Here is a 12963-nt window from a genome sequence, read left to right as displayed (position 1 = left end):
GCCATTCATCTCTCTGATCAGATAACCTCAGAAAACTAAAATTACTCTTCTCTTTCTTTGTCACCCAGCTGTTCAAACTATTCAAATATGTTTTTCTTTGTCTTTCTTTACTCTTTTTACCTTCTATCTTTCATGTGAGAGCAAGATGTTCAATACATTTATGTCGATTTAGGTGCCCTAAAAATTGCATTTGTCTTTTTCTTATTGTACGAATTAATAACCTTTTAGTTTCAGCTTGCTCTAATACTTCTTCATTAGTTTTCTTCTCTGTCCATGAGATTCTTAACATCCTTCTAAGAAACCACATTTATCTGCTGCCTCCAGTTTCTTTCTAATGTCTTCTGTAATGGTCCAGCTTTCGCAGCCATATAATAATACTGACAATACATAGGCCTTCAAAACCCCATGTTTTGTTGTCATTGAGATATTGTGGTTTTAAAAAATTAGACTCATTTTATTAAAACTATCTTTAGCTTTTGCAATTCTTCGTTTTATTTATGTGCTACATCTGCCATCTGAAGTTATTATGTATCCAAGATATTTAAATGTCTGAACTTGTTTTATAGTTTCTCCGTTGCTTATTAAGTTGCATGTTGTATTTCTTTCTCTCCTTGATACAACCATGCATTCTGTCTTTTTTTTTTTTACATTTAAGTATAACCCTATACGTTCACTCTCTGTGACTACTTTATTAGGGAGTAATTGTAAATTTTCTTTTGAGTCTGAAATTAGTGCTGTGTCATCTTCATATCTTATATTATTGATATTCTCACCAGTGATCTTAATGCCTGGACTATCTCCTAAAGTTCTAATAATTGTTTCGCTGTAGATATTGAAAAGGTCTGGTGACAAAACACATCCTTGTCTAACACCTCGTTAATTTGTATATATTTACTTAATTCTCCTTCAATCCTGACGGCTGCACTTTGTTTCCAATATAAATTTCTAATAATTCTAAGATCTTTTCCGTCTATATCTAGTCCTTCAAGGATATTAAATGGCTCACAATGTCTAACTTTATCAAATGCCTTTGAGTTATCAATAAAGCAAATAGATAGGTTTTTCTGGACTTCAATACATCTTTCCATCAACATTGATAAGGTGAAAATAGCATTTCTTGTACCTTTGTCGGGGACAAATCCAAATTGAGTTCTTGATATCTCTGGTTTTATACTTTTCCTCATTCTGTTCATTGGTACTCTTAAGAGACGTTTCGTGAAGTGACTCATAAGACTAATCGTTCGGTGTAACTCGCATTCCGTGGCCCCTGGTGACTTTGGAAGTGTTATAAATGATGGTGGTAGTGATGATAATAGTTATGATGATGGTGATGAAAATGATAATGGTAATGGTAATGATGGTAATGGTAATGGAAATTATGGTGGTGATAATGGTGATGATGATAATGATAATAATAATAATAATAATAATAATAATAATAATAATAATATAATAATAATAATAATAATAATAATAATAATAATAATAATAATAATAATAATAATAATAACAATAATAATAATAATAATAATAATAATAATAATAATAATAATAATAATAATAATAATAATAAATTAATTAATTAATTAATTGATTAATTTTTTAATTTAATTTGAGCTCATTAATTTTTATTTATTTATTTATTTATTTATTTATCTATTCATTTATTTGTTTCTTTCTTTCTTTCGTTTGTTTCTGTATTGATCCATTTATTTATTTATCTTTTAAACTTTAAATTGTCTTATGGATATAATTATTTCCATTAATTTCATGATTTTGTAGATTGGTTTGTAAATGTTGACAAGTAAAATGCATGACATCTGAAACAATGTAAAATCATAATTTATCAGGGACTAATGTATGCCTATTATCGTTGTTGTTTTCATGATTATTTTTGTCATTAATATTTCATTGTACTATGAACTTTGTACATTTATGATTCATTAGATCTTGACCAGTTTTCAATTACCAGTATTCTATGATAGTATTTTTCGATTTTACATTGCTGTATTGATACATTTTTCCTGACATTCAAAGTTGTGTAAAACTGTCTGTGAATGATACAATGCAAGCTATATGAGATTCAATAATTATAAACTATTGTATAAGGCATTTAAAGGATAATTCCTATTTAGCCTTTAGTAAGATAAGAAAAGATTTAAAAAACACAAAACAAACTATATTATTCTCTCTCTCTCTCTCTCTCTCTCTCTCTCTCTCTCTCTCTCTCTCTCTCTCTCTCTCTCTCTCTCTCTCTCTCTCTCTCTCTCTCCCTCTCTCTCTCTCTCTCTCTCTCTCTCTCTCTCTCTCTTTCTGTGTGTGTGTGTGTGTGTCTATCTATCTATCTATATATATATCTCTCTCTTCCATTGCACGCACACACACACACACACACACACACACACACACATTTACAAATTTTGGCCTATATTATTATGACAATCTAATATATATATGTGTGTGTGTGTGTGTGTGTGTGTGTGTGTGTGTGTGTGTGTATTTTGTATTTACTTTAAAAAGGCCAAATGCCGAAACGTCGTTTGATTTGTGTTGTTCATTCATGAAATTTACTCCCTTTATCTTTATCTCCATTTTATTGACTCATTTAGGCACCTCTAGTTATGAGTTGTAGACTGAATACACAGCTGTGTATTCAGTCCACCGGAAGATATTACAATACTTATACGGGCTAAACTGTTTGATCGAGCGCGAGAAGGCAAGGTGGCCGGCTGTTTTAGCACAGCGTAACTGTAACCGGGGTGGGATGAGTTAGAGGCTCGAGCCCCTTTCTAGGCATAATATTTTCTTTGTTTTTCTTTCTTTTTTAATTTTCTTTTTCTTTTTCTTTATTTTTTTTTCTTTTGTACTCCCTTGGCAAAAAAAATCTTAATTTTCAACTCCAACACGTTGACACTGGTGACTTGAGAAGTTTGATCGACTTTTAATTTTTTTTTTTTTAATTTATTTACTTTTACTCACTTTTAAGATTATTATTTTAATTGAGAACAGAGTGAGACGTCAACTTTTATTGCCTTGTGCATTCCTTGTACGTAAGAATATGACGTACTTGTAAATAGTCCTCACTGTGACAAATTTACATGTTTAATCCATATTGTTATCATTTTTAAAAAATGAATCTAGAAACCTAAACAACAAGCTTCGCCTCTTGCTTCAACTGTGGTATTAGAGTAATAGTAGTGATAGTAGAACCATAGACGTGGTAATCACACTCTAATTTGCCTGATTTTTATCGAATTCCTCTGAGTTATTTGTGGACGAAAATAATAAATGCACTGTAACTTAATTCACGTGTCTGGTTGTTTTGAAACAATTTGGATCAGAAAAGAGAATGAAGAAAATTTAACGTGAAAAATTGACAAAATAATTTTTGATATAACTAAAAATCTATCCAGGCTTACCAAGTAAGGATTTTTGTTTGTTTGTTTGTTGTTGTATTATTTTTTTTTTTAAAAAGAAAGAATGTGCATCTTTAAAGCTGAACTGTTTTAAAAGATAGGATATATATTTTTTTTCCTGACCAAAATAGATCTGCAATATTTGTTGGCTATTGTCTCAAAACGATACCGTGTAGGATTGAGCCAGATGTCAAGAGGTAATTTTAAAGTTAGTGCTTGACACAATTTTTAAAGAAATGACAGTCTTTCTCCCGGGCCGATCCGGGTTATCAAGCACTGCTTGAGGCTATGTGGTCTAGTGGTATGGCACTCGCTTTCGGATCGGAAGGTCCTGGGTTCGAGCCTCGAGCTCGGTGCATAGTTGAGTCCTTGGAAAAGGCTCTTTAGTCACTTTCTCTCACCGTACTCTGGTGTAAAATGAGTACCTGGCCGTTAACAGCGTTGTCTTTGTCCGAAAAAATGTAACTCCTAAAACATGTTAAATGTTGATGTTGACCAGGGACCCCTTGTAAAGCGCTTTTAGCACATTTAGTGGATATTGCGCTATATAAAGCTCAATTAAAAAAAAATTTTGTTGATTTCTTAAGCGGCTGGTAGCATAAGACTTCCGACTATCAGCATATGGAACCATCACCCGATGATAATATCAGCACAATTTGGCCAAAATTGCTTTAAATAAACCACAAGGCAAAGTCAAAATGCCGAACGTTCACCGTGACTGCAGATTTCTTGATCTTGGCTACGATGTTCCTAAATGTGACTCATGGCTTCAATCCGATAATACGCCGTGGTTTATCAGAAGCTGGGAATTGGATTCAAAAGTCTGATGTCACGTCGCCCAGCAACGTCGAGCAGCGTGGTTCTAAACAAAGAAAATCGGTACTTTTATTCTTCATGCTGGCTAGAACTTTTCATATGTCAGGAGATACTTTTATGCTTGTCTGAGAAATATCTCATAAGGGCGTCCGCAATTGTTCCGATAGTTTAGAGTCAATTACTACTATGCGTTATTACGAGGGAAGTGACGTCATGACTGTTGAAGCCTATTGAATAGGATTCCACAGTCTGACGTCACGTCCGCCTAGCAACGAATCGGCTGGCTCTAAACAAAAAAAATCCGTGCTTGGTCCGGGCAAGGAATAATTGGAAAATCGCTCAAAAAACAATTTTTATCTTAAATATGGTCCAGTGTTTTGTACCAGATTGTCTACACCAGTCAGAGAGTCACTCCTGCAAGTTTTACAGATTTCCAAATGGACAGGCAGACAAAAAATTGAAGAAAAAGTGGATCACTTTAGTCAGGTAAGCACGCACGCCTCGTCGAACATTTGATAGAGTTCGTAGTCCAGATCTAGGTCAAGTTCTAGCTTACGCAGACCTATATTTTATGATTAAAGTGTACAATTGCACGAAATTATAAATAAAAATACATTCCAAACTAGGTTTTTATTGAAGTTAAAGCAAAAATGATATCTCAATCGTTTTGATGTTAAGGCTGATAAACTGAATGAGAGTTAAGTTCTACTGATAAGTGATATTTTTTTTTTAAAGGAGAACAAGAAGAAAGAGAAGAAAATATTTGTTAAAATCTTACTTTAAACTCGATACCTTTATGGCAAAATGAAAATAAATAAATAAAATAACGCAACCTCTCTCCCCCCCCCCCCCTCCCCTCACGCAGATATCTCTCTCTCTCTCTCTCTCTCTCTCCCTCCCTCCCCCCCCCCCCCCCCTCCCCCCACGCAGATATCCTCTCTCTCTCCTCTCTACACACACACACACACACACAAACACACATACTTTCCTCTTTTTTTTTTGGAAAGTTTCTCTGATTCTCTGCCATGCCTCCCCTCCCCGACAACCGAGGTGGCAACTCTGTGTGAACAAAGCAAGATGGCGGCAGGGACCTCTCTCCTTTACCTGTGCCCGATTGTTGACACTCCAAAGTTTCCATCACCGCACTGTCCAGTACAGTATTGACTGAAATAAAGAGAAAACGCCAGTCTTGCCACACTCAACCCCAAGATCAACTTTAACTGTGTAAATTTAAGACTTCATATTATATATACCTAGTCAAAATCATCAAAAGAAGTAATGAGGAAGTGCGACATTTTGCTGAATGTGCGATTTCATAAAAGACAGGCGAGAGACCCACCAGTAACCTAGTCTCTTGCACACCTTTGATTTATCATGCATTGAGCTGGTGTCAAACAAGATAGTCTAAAACAAAGTACTTATCAAATTAAGTAATATGCCCAACAGAATTATTGTTTTTTTTTTTAATCTTTTCATTTCAGGAGAAAGGACAAAAGATCCAACATCATCATCAAGAGTGTGTTCTTGTCACTTCAGAGATGGTGACAAAGCCAACCTCCCTGAATGGTTTGACAGAAATAAAAATAAATTGTTTCCATCAGAGCCAGAAAGAAAGAAAAGAAAAGTGACACAAGGAATTCCCACCCCATCTCAGTTGGCACCAACATCAAGAAGTCCACACCACCACCACCACCACCACCACCATCATCATCATCATCATCATCATCATCATCATCATCATCATCATCATCATCATCATCATCATCATCATCATCAGCTCAACTCTCTTCATCATCATCACAAAGTCCCACCTTTAAAAAAACCAGATTCCTCATCATCATTATTTTCCTCCTCATCATCATCCTCATTATCTTCTCCCTCATCATCATCTCAACTCTCGTCACCATCATCACAGGATTCCATCTTAAAAAAAAAAACAGATTGTAGAACAAGTGAGGATATTTTAAATAGAACAACAAATTTAATTCAAGAACAAGAAATTACAGACAAAAATAAGGAAATAGCTAGCTTTAAAAAACCCAAGTTAGATTCAACGCACTTACACTGTTTCAAGCCTTACAGAAAAAGTTCTTCGAATGGAGACAGGTGTACATTGTTTTAAAATATTTAATATTATTGTTCAATATGTTGAGTGCTTTAGAGGTAACATTATTTATTATAGTGGATGGGAAGTTCAGGAAGAGACAGTTGCATTAAAAGACCAAATTTTCATTATTACACTTATGAAACTTAGACAGAACTACGCTAACCTTCATATTTCACAATTGTTTAGCGTTAGTGAAAGTACTATAACAAATATTATACAAACTTTTATTCATGTTTTACATAAGCCATAAGCTTCTCTTTGAAAATGTTATGAAGGTTACATGCCCTTCTAGACATAAAAATAAACTATCAGCTCCATCATCATTTTTAATTTTCCAAATTGCAGAATGATCATTGATTGTACAGATGACCAAATTGCTATTCCTAAAGAAATGGATAAACAACGGTTAACTTATTCTTCTTAGAGGTCCATGAATTCTGTTAAAGCTCTTGTTGGTCTGAGTCCAAATGGTGTGATAAGTTTTATTTCTAAACTGTATCCAGGGTCTGTCTCGGATAAGGTCATTGTACAAAATTGTGGATTACTAAAACTTTTAATTTTAAGCCCTGGAGATTTAATTTTAGCAGATAAAGGTAATAAAGGTAAAACCCCATCCTGATTCAAGATATTTTACCTCAAGGAGTAACTGTAAATATCCCTCCCTTTTTACATAATAAATTTACTGAAAATGAGATTTTATTAACAAAAGAAATTGCTTCATGTAGAATTCATGTTGAGAGGGCTAATGAAAGACTGAAAAATGTTAACATCCTCTCATATATTCCAACAATGTTAAGAGAAACATCTGATATTATTTTTCAATGTGTTGCAGCACTTGTCAATCCCCAGTCTCTTATTAAGGAGACTGCATTTTGTTAGCTTTGCCATTTATTTTGTACAACACACATATTTGTTCATCATCATCAAATCACCATTCAAAATAATGGTTTTGTAGGTCCATACATGATTTTACAAGATAAACATGACAAATTATGGCATTGTTGTATCAATGTATGTTCAATGTCATTAACATTGTTAAATAAAACCACACAAATTAGTTTTGGACTGAATCAACCCAAGGCATCATCAAGATAGATCTGTGGAAGTAAAAGAATAAAAGATTCAAATTTAGAGCTGCGACCATGCTCAATAGGCAAAAAACAAACAAACTAATAAAACGTCTGTTGTGGTCTTGTGGTATGACACTCGCTTTCAGATCAGAAGGTCCTGGGTTTGGGCCTCGCTCGGCGCATAGTTGAGTCCTTGGAGAAGGCTCTTTACTCACAATCTCTCACCGTACTCAGGTGTCAAATGAGTACCTGGCCGTTAACAGCGTTGTCTCTGTCCGAAAAAATTGTAATATCGCCCAACAGGCATCATGTCCCGTCTTACATGTTAAATGTTGCTGTTGGCCAGGGACCCCTTGTAAAGCACTTTGAGCACATTTAGTGGATATTACGCTGTATAAAAACTCAATTAAAAAAACAAATTAAGTGATTCTTTCATTCATCTTGCTTTGTTGATAAGGGGGAAACCCGAAACGTCCATTTTATCTGTTTTCGTATATTTAATTGAAGTTCACATTCAATTTCACAATGTTATTGATTTCTTCGAGTTTCAAGCAGCAACATTTACATTACACCTTAACCCAATAGGAAATTTAGTTTACCGTGACTAACACTGGTCTAAATAAATCCTTTATTCATCCCATAGAGGAAATTTATCTCTAGGGTCTATTCCCAGGGAAGACTGGAATAACCGCGGTGCAGCGCCGCAAATTGAGCTAGGGCGAGGTGACTTGCTCAAGGCCACACAGCGCAGCGGCGGGTGAACGAACTCGGTACCTTTCGGGTACGAAGCAAAAACCGTACCGCTGATCCACGCTGCCCCACATGAAGTATGATAAAATGTCTAGCGTGATTGGTGATTGTGATGCTCATATGAGTATTATATTAAAGGTTACAACACGATACTAAATAGTATGTAGTAGACTATAGTCAATAGCAACGAAAATTAGCGAAGCAAGACTAAGACCTCAAAGACTCAAAGTCCGTGGTCCATAAGATAAAAACACAATAGTTCAATGACTCCCTCTCTCTCTCCCTAACTAAAATCGAACGTAAACAGTTAAATCTTTCCATTGGATATACTAAATCTGCCTAAACTCAAAGTAAACTGATTATTGTCCAACAGTAGTTTTACGGAGATGTGAGATTTTGAGAGTGAGAATGAGAAGACGAAATGACTTACCTTCACAGAATACTCTTTATTCTTCATGCTGGCTTGAACTTTGCCGAACATCAAGCCATCTGAGTAAGTGAAAGTCAAAACATGACCTGACTGATGATGATTTTCACCTCGCGAGACACTTTTATGCTCATTGGAGAAGTATTTCATAAGGGCGGTGATGGAAATAGAGTTCGTGTCAGCCATTTTTCTCGACTGTTTAGAGCCAGCCGGTTTGTTGCCATGCGTTGCTGCGCAGGATTACGTCACGACTTAGGAAGCCTATTGGATGAAATAGAAAATAATATATTCAAGGACGATTCTCAAGAGGGCAAGTTGAGTAGAGGGAAGCCGAGGTAAGGGTGGTCTCAAGAGATAGCAGATTGGATGGGGAGAACAACTATAGAAGCAGATTGAATAGTATCTGATAAAAAACAGAAAGGATCTCCTCCGGGCAGTTGTGAGAATACATCCAACAAGGATCCGCCTTAAAGAAGAATATGGCTTTGTGATTAAAAAGAATAGATGTTGTTTTTGTCTGTTTTCCAATTCTAATCTTTTTAACTTTGTTTTCAAGGTTTTATCATGTTTGCAACACTTTTAGGTCATGTCAGGGCTTGTAAAGGAAGATGGCAGAATACCCGAAAGATTTATATCTATCTTAAGTACCAAATAAATAAATAAATAAATAAATAAATAAATAAATAAAAGAGAACTGCAACACTATTTTAACAAAGCTCATATGTAGTCATTCTTAGAGAAAAATACCCATTTAGCTACTCTGACCACACGTAAAAGTTTAACTTTAACTTGAGATTTTATATAGCGCAATATCCACTAAACGTGCTCAAAGCGCTTTACAAGAGTCCCTAGCCAACAGCAACACATAACATATAGAACGAGACATGACGCATGTTAGACGATATTATATATTTTCTTCACAGACAACGCTGTTAACGACCAGTCACTCATTTTACACCTGAGTATGGTGAGAGAATGTGAGTAAAGAGTCTTCTTCCAAGGACTCAATATGAACCCAGGACCTTCCGATCCGAAAGCGAGTGTCATGCCACAAGACCACATAGCCGCACCTAAAAGTTTCACACTGGCAACTTGAAGGATCCCTGTTACAGGGACGCACTCAGGCGATTATCTGACCCCGCGGGTTTTTGGCAAAATATATTTCAAAATTTTGCAAAGAAAATGATGAATTTTGCATAAGAAAATAAATAAATTTTGCAGGTTTCTAAATATCGTGTATCACACCTAACAACTAACGACATGCAACCCATGAAATAAAATATCCCCGCGGAATTACGCAATTTCAAACTCAAAATTATGCAAAATTATGAGACAAAAAATGGCAAATTTTGCCAGAAATTATGCTGATTTAGAAATAGGCACAAAGTTGGGAAAACAAAATTACAATAAAAATCTTTACTTTATCACCGCGGGAACGCAAATTTTGCAAAAACAAAAAAAAAATTCTTGTCAAAAATTTGCAAAACGTGCAGATTTTGCGGTTGCAATGCAAATCAAAAAAGTTTCCCTAATTTTGAGGATTACAAAATAAGCACTGTTATATTGTAGAATCCTAACTACGACCAAGTCAATAATATGCTTCAATAGTCATGACGTCACTTCCCTCGTAAGGACGCATAGTAACTTAGCAACTGGCTCTAAACTATCGGAACAATGGCGGACACCCTTGTGGAATATTTCTCCGACGAGCATAAAAGTGTATCAAGAGGAGAAAAAACATAAATATGATCCTGTTTTGACTTTTATACATTCTGATCACATTACATATGAAAAGTTCTAGCCAGCATGAAGAATAAAAAGTACCCATTTTCTTTGCTTTAGAACCACGATGGCCGCCGTTGCTGGGCGACGTGAAATCAGACTATTGAATTCAATTCAGAGGTGATTTTCACGAAGAAAAATATCATCTCTTCCAAAAAAGATTAATCCATCCGACTGTTTCCATCTCAACAAAAGACTCCATAGAGGACATCGTCGAAACCGAATGGTCTCGTTCCAGAACACGGCCACAAGACCACAGGCAAAGGACAGATTGATTTTAAGGGAATAGAAGAGACAGCAAGATTGTGGTCAGTTTGGAATCCACTGGCCGAGGGACGGTCATTATTCCGCAGCCCAAAGGGAGATTTTGGTCTTTAGGTTGTTTTTTTTTTTTTCAGTTCTTGGTAGACAGAGGTTATGGGTCACAATATTATCAGATAAGATAAATATATAATATATATATATATATATATATATATATATATATATATATATATATATATATATATATTATATAGAGAGTAGAGAGAGAGAGAGAGAGAGAGAGAGAGAGAGAGTATCGATAAAAATATCTGACCCGTCTTCTTATATTATATATATACAATATATATATATATATATATATATATTATATATATATATATATATATATATATATATCGAGTATATATATATATATATATATATATATATATATATGTGTGTGTGTGTGTGTGTGTGTGTGTGTGTGTTTGTATATATATATATATATATATATATATATATATATATATATATATATATATATATATATATATATATATATATATATATATATATATTCCCTATAAAAAGGAATTTATTTATTTATTATCATTATTTAGATTGATGGAATGGTACGAGGATAGATCAACAGTTGGATCATAATGAATTGATGAGTAAATGAGTTCCTTTTCCATTATTGGTGAAACTATAATTGGATGAATTGGCGAGGTAATGGCTAGGTTAAACATAATACAAATGATTTGCTCGACGTGATCAAAATTGCAGGTTTGATATAACCCAAATTATTATTGGCTCATTGTTGTGTGGAAATACAATCCAGCCATTGCAACATATACACTCTGCTACAACAATGTTAAATCAAGCCCATAATAATTGGATTCAATATTCCGATGTCAAGTCGCCCAGAAACGGCGGCCATCGTGGTTCTAAACTAAGAAAATCTGTAATTTTTATTCTTCATGCTGGCTAGAACTTTTCGTATGTCTTGTGATCAGAATGGGTAAAAGTCAAAACATGATCGAATTTATAATGGGTTTTTTTTCCTCTGGATACGCTTTTATGCTCGTCGGAGAAATATTTCATAAGGGCGTCCGACATTGCTCCGAGAGTTTAGAGCCAGTTACTAAGTTACTATGCGTCATTACGAGGGAAGTGACGTCATGGCTGTTGAAGCGTATTACTTTCAGTTATTATCAGACCTGCATATATTATATGTGCAAGTTGGAATGGATGAATGAATGAATGAATGAATGAATAATGAATGAATGAATGAATTAATTAATTTTGAATGGCATGGATTTATTTGGAAATCAAATTTTTTTTAAACAACTAAATAAATCCATTGAGAAAAACAATGTCATTGAAAAAAGTGGACACAGATAACAACATTCGATTGGAATGGATCAAATTGTATAGAAACGGAATGGCGACGATATAAAATTCTGATTCATGGGTATGGTAGATTATCATTGTCGTGGAAATGTATCACATTGTCATCCAGCTTATTATTCAGCCCCAAGAGGAAGTATCACATTTCGATTGAGATCAACGGCTTGATGGAACATTTAAGTAAGTATGAATATAAATGATTGTCCAAGTCAGCCCTCGACTTGCGTTAGAAATCTCGGGGTTTTCCTGGAACATGATGTTTCTATGAAAATGCAAGTAGACAGCCTCTGTAAAACTCTTACAAATAATCTTAAGAAAATATCCACCATAAGAGATTTCCTTACTAAAGATGCAACAATTACAATGAAACTCGTCACAACTCTTGTTTTATCACGTCTATACTATCGCAATGGTCTTTTATCTCACACAAGCCATTATAAAATATCGTGTCTGCAGGTCATACAGAATCGTGCTGCTAAATTAGTGACAATACAAAAGAGAATGGCACACTCCCTGTCTATCCTGTATGAGCTGCACTGGCTGCCTGTCAAGGAAAGAATCGTTTTTAAGATTCCTCTGTTTTGTTTTAAATGCCTAAATGATGACGCACCTGACTACGTTAAAAACATGTTATAAATATATATGTACCAAATAGGAATTTACTATTTACGATCCTCTACTGACAAAACGAAGCTTACTCTTAGAAATAATTATAATTATAAATTTTATGGCGGCCGTTCATTTACCCAAACAGGGCCCCATGTTTGGATTGGCCTGCCCAGAAGGATAAAAGAAGCAAAATCTATTGATAGTTTTAAATCATTGTTAAAGCACTACATTTTTACAGTTACATTTTCATGATATTGATACGATAGTACATACACTGCTGCTATTGACTTACTTGTGCTATACCGTTTTATATATGTAACTTTTGTATATTTA

At 34.6% G+C, this 12963-nt stretch overlaps 1 long non-coding RNA gene across 1 annotated transcript; it reads right to left on the bottom strand.

Moving 5' to 3' along the window:
• Window positions 1–5946: 5946 nt before the first annotated feature.
• On the bottom strand, window positions 5947–10267 carry LOC144957878 (uncharacterized). Its single transcript, XR_013642245.1, has 2 exons — window positions 8590–10267; window positions 5947–7436 (listed from the first exon to the last, which is right to left on the bottom strand). It is a non-coding gene; the product is annotated as an uncharacterized LOC144957878 (long non-coding RNA).
• Window positions 10268–12963: the final 2696 nt, after the last annotated feature.

The sequence above is a fragment of the Berghia stephanieae genome, chromosome 12 (genome assembly GCF_034508935.2).
Source record: "Berghia stephanieae isolate SIO BIC M18660-M18661 chromosome 12, UCSD_Bste_1.3, whole genome shotgun sequence".
Taxonomy (NCBI): Eukaryota; Metazoa; Mollusca; class Gastropoda; order Nudibranchia; family Aeolidiidae; genus Berghia; species Berghia stephanieae.
Note: the sequence above shows the minus strand (reverse complement) of the source record. Positions and strands in the feature narration are given on the sequence as shown.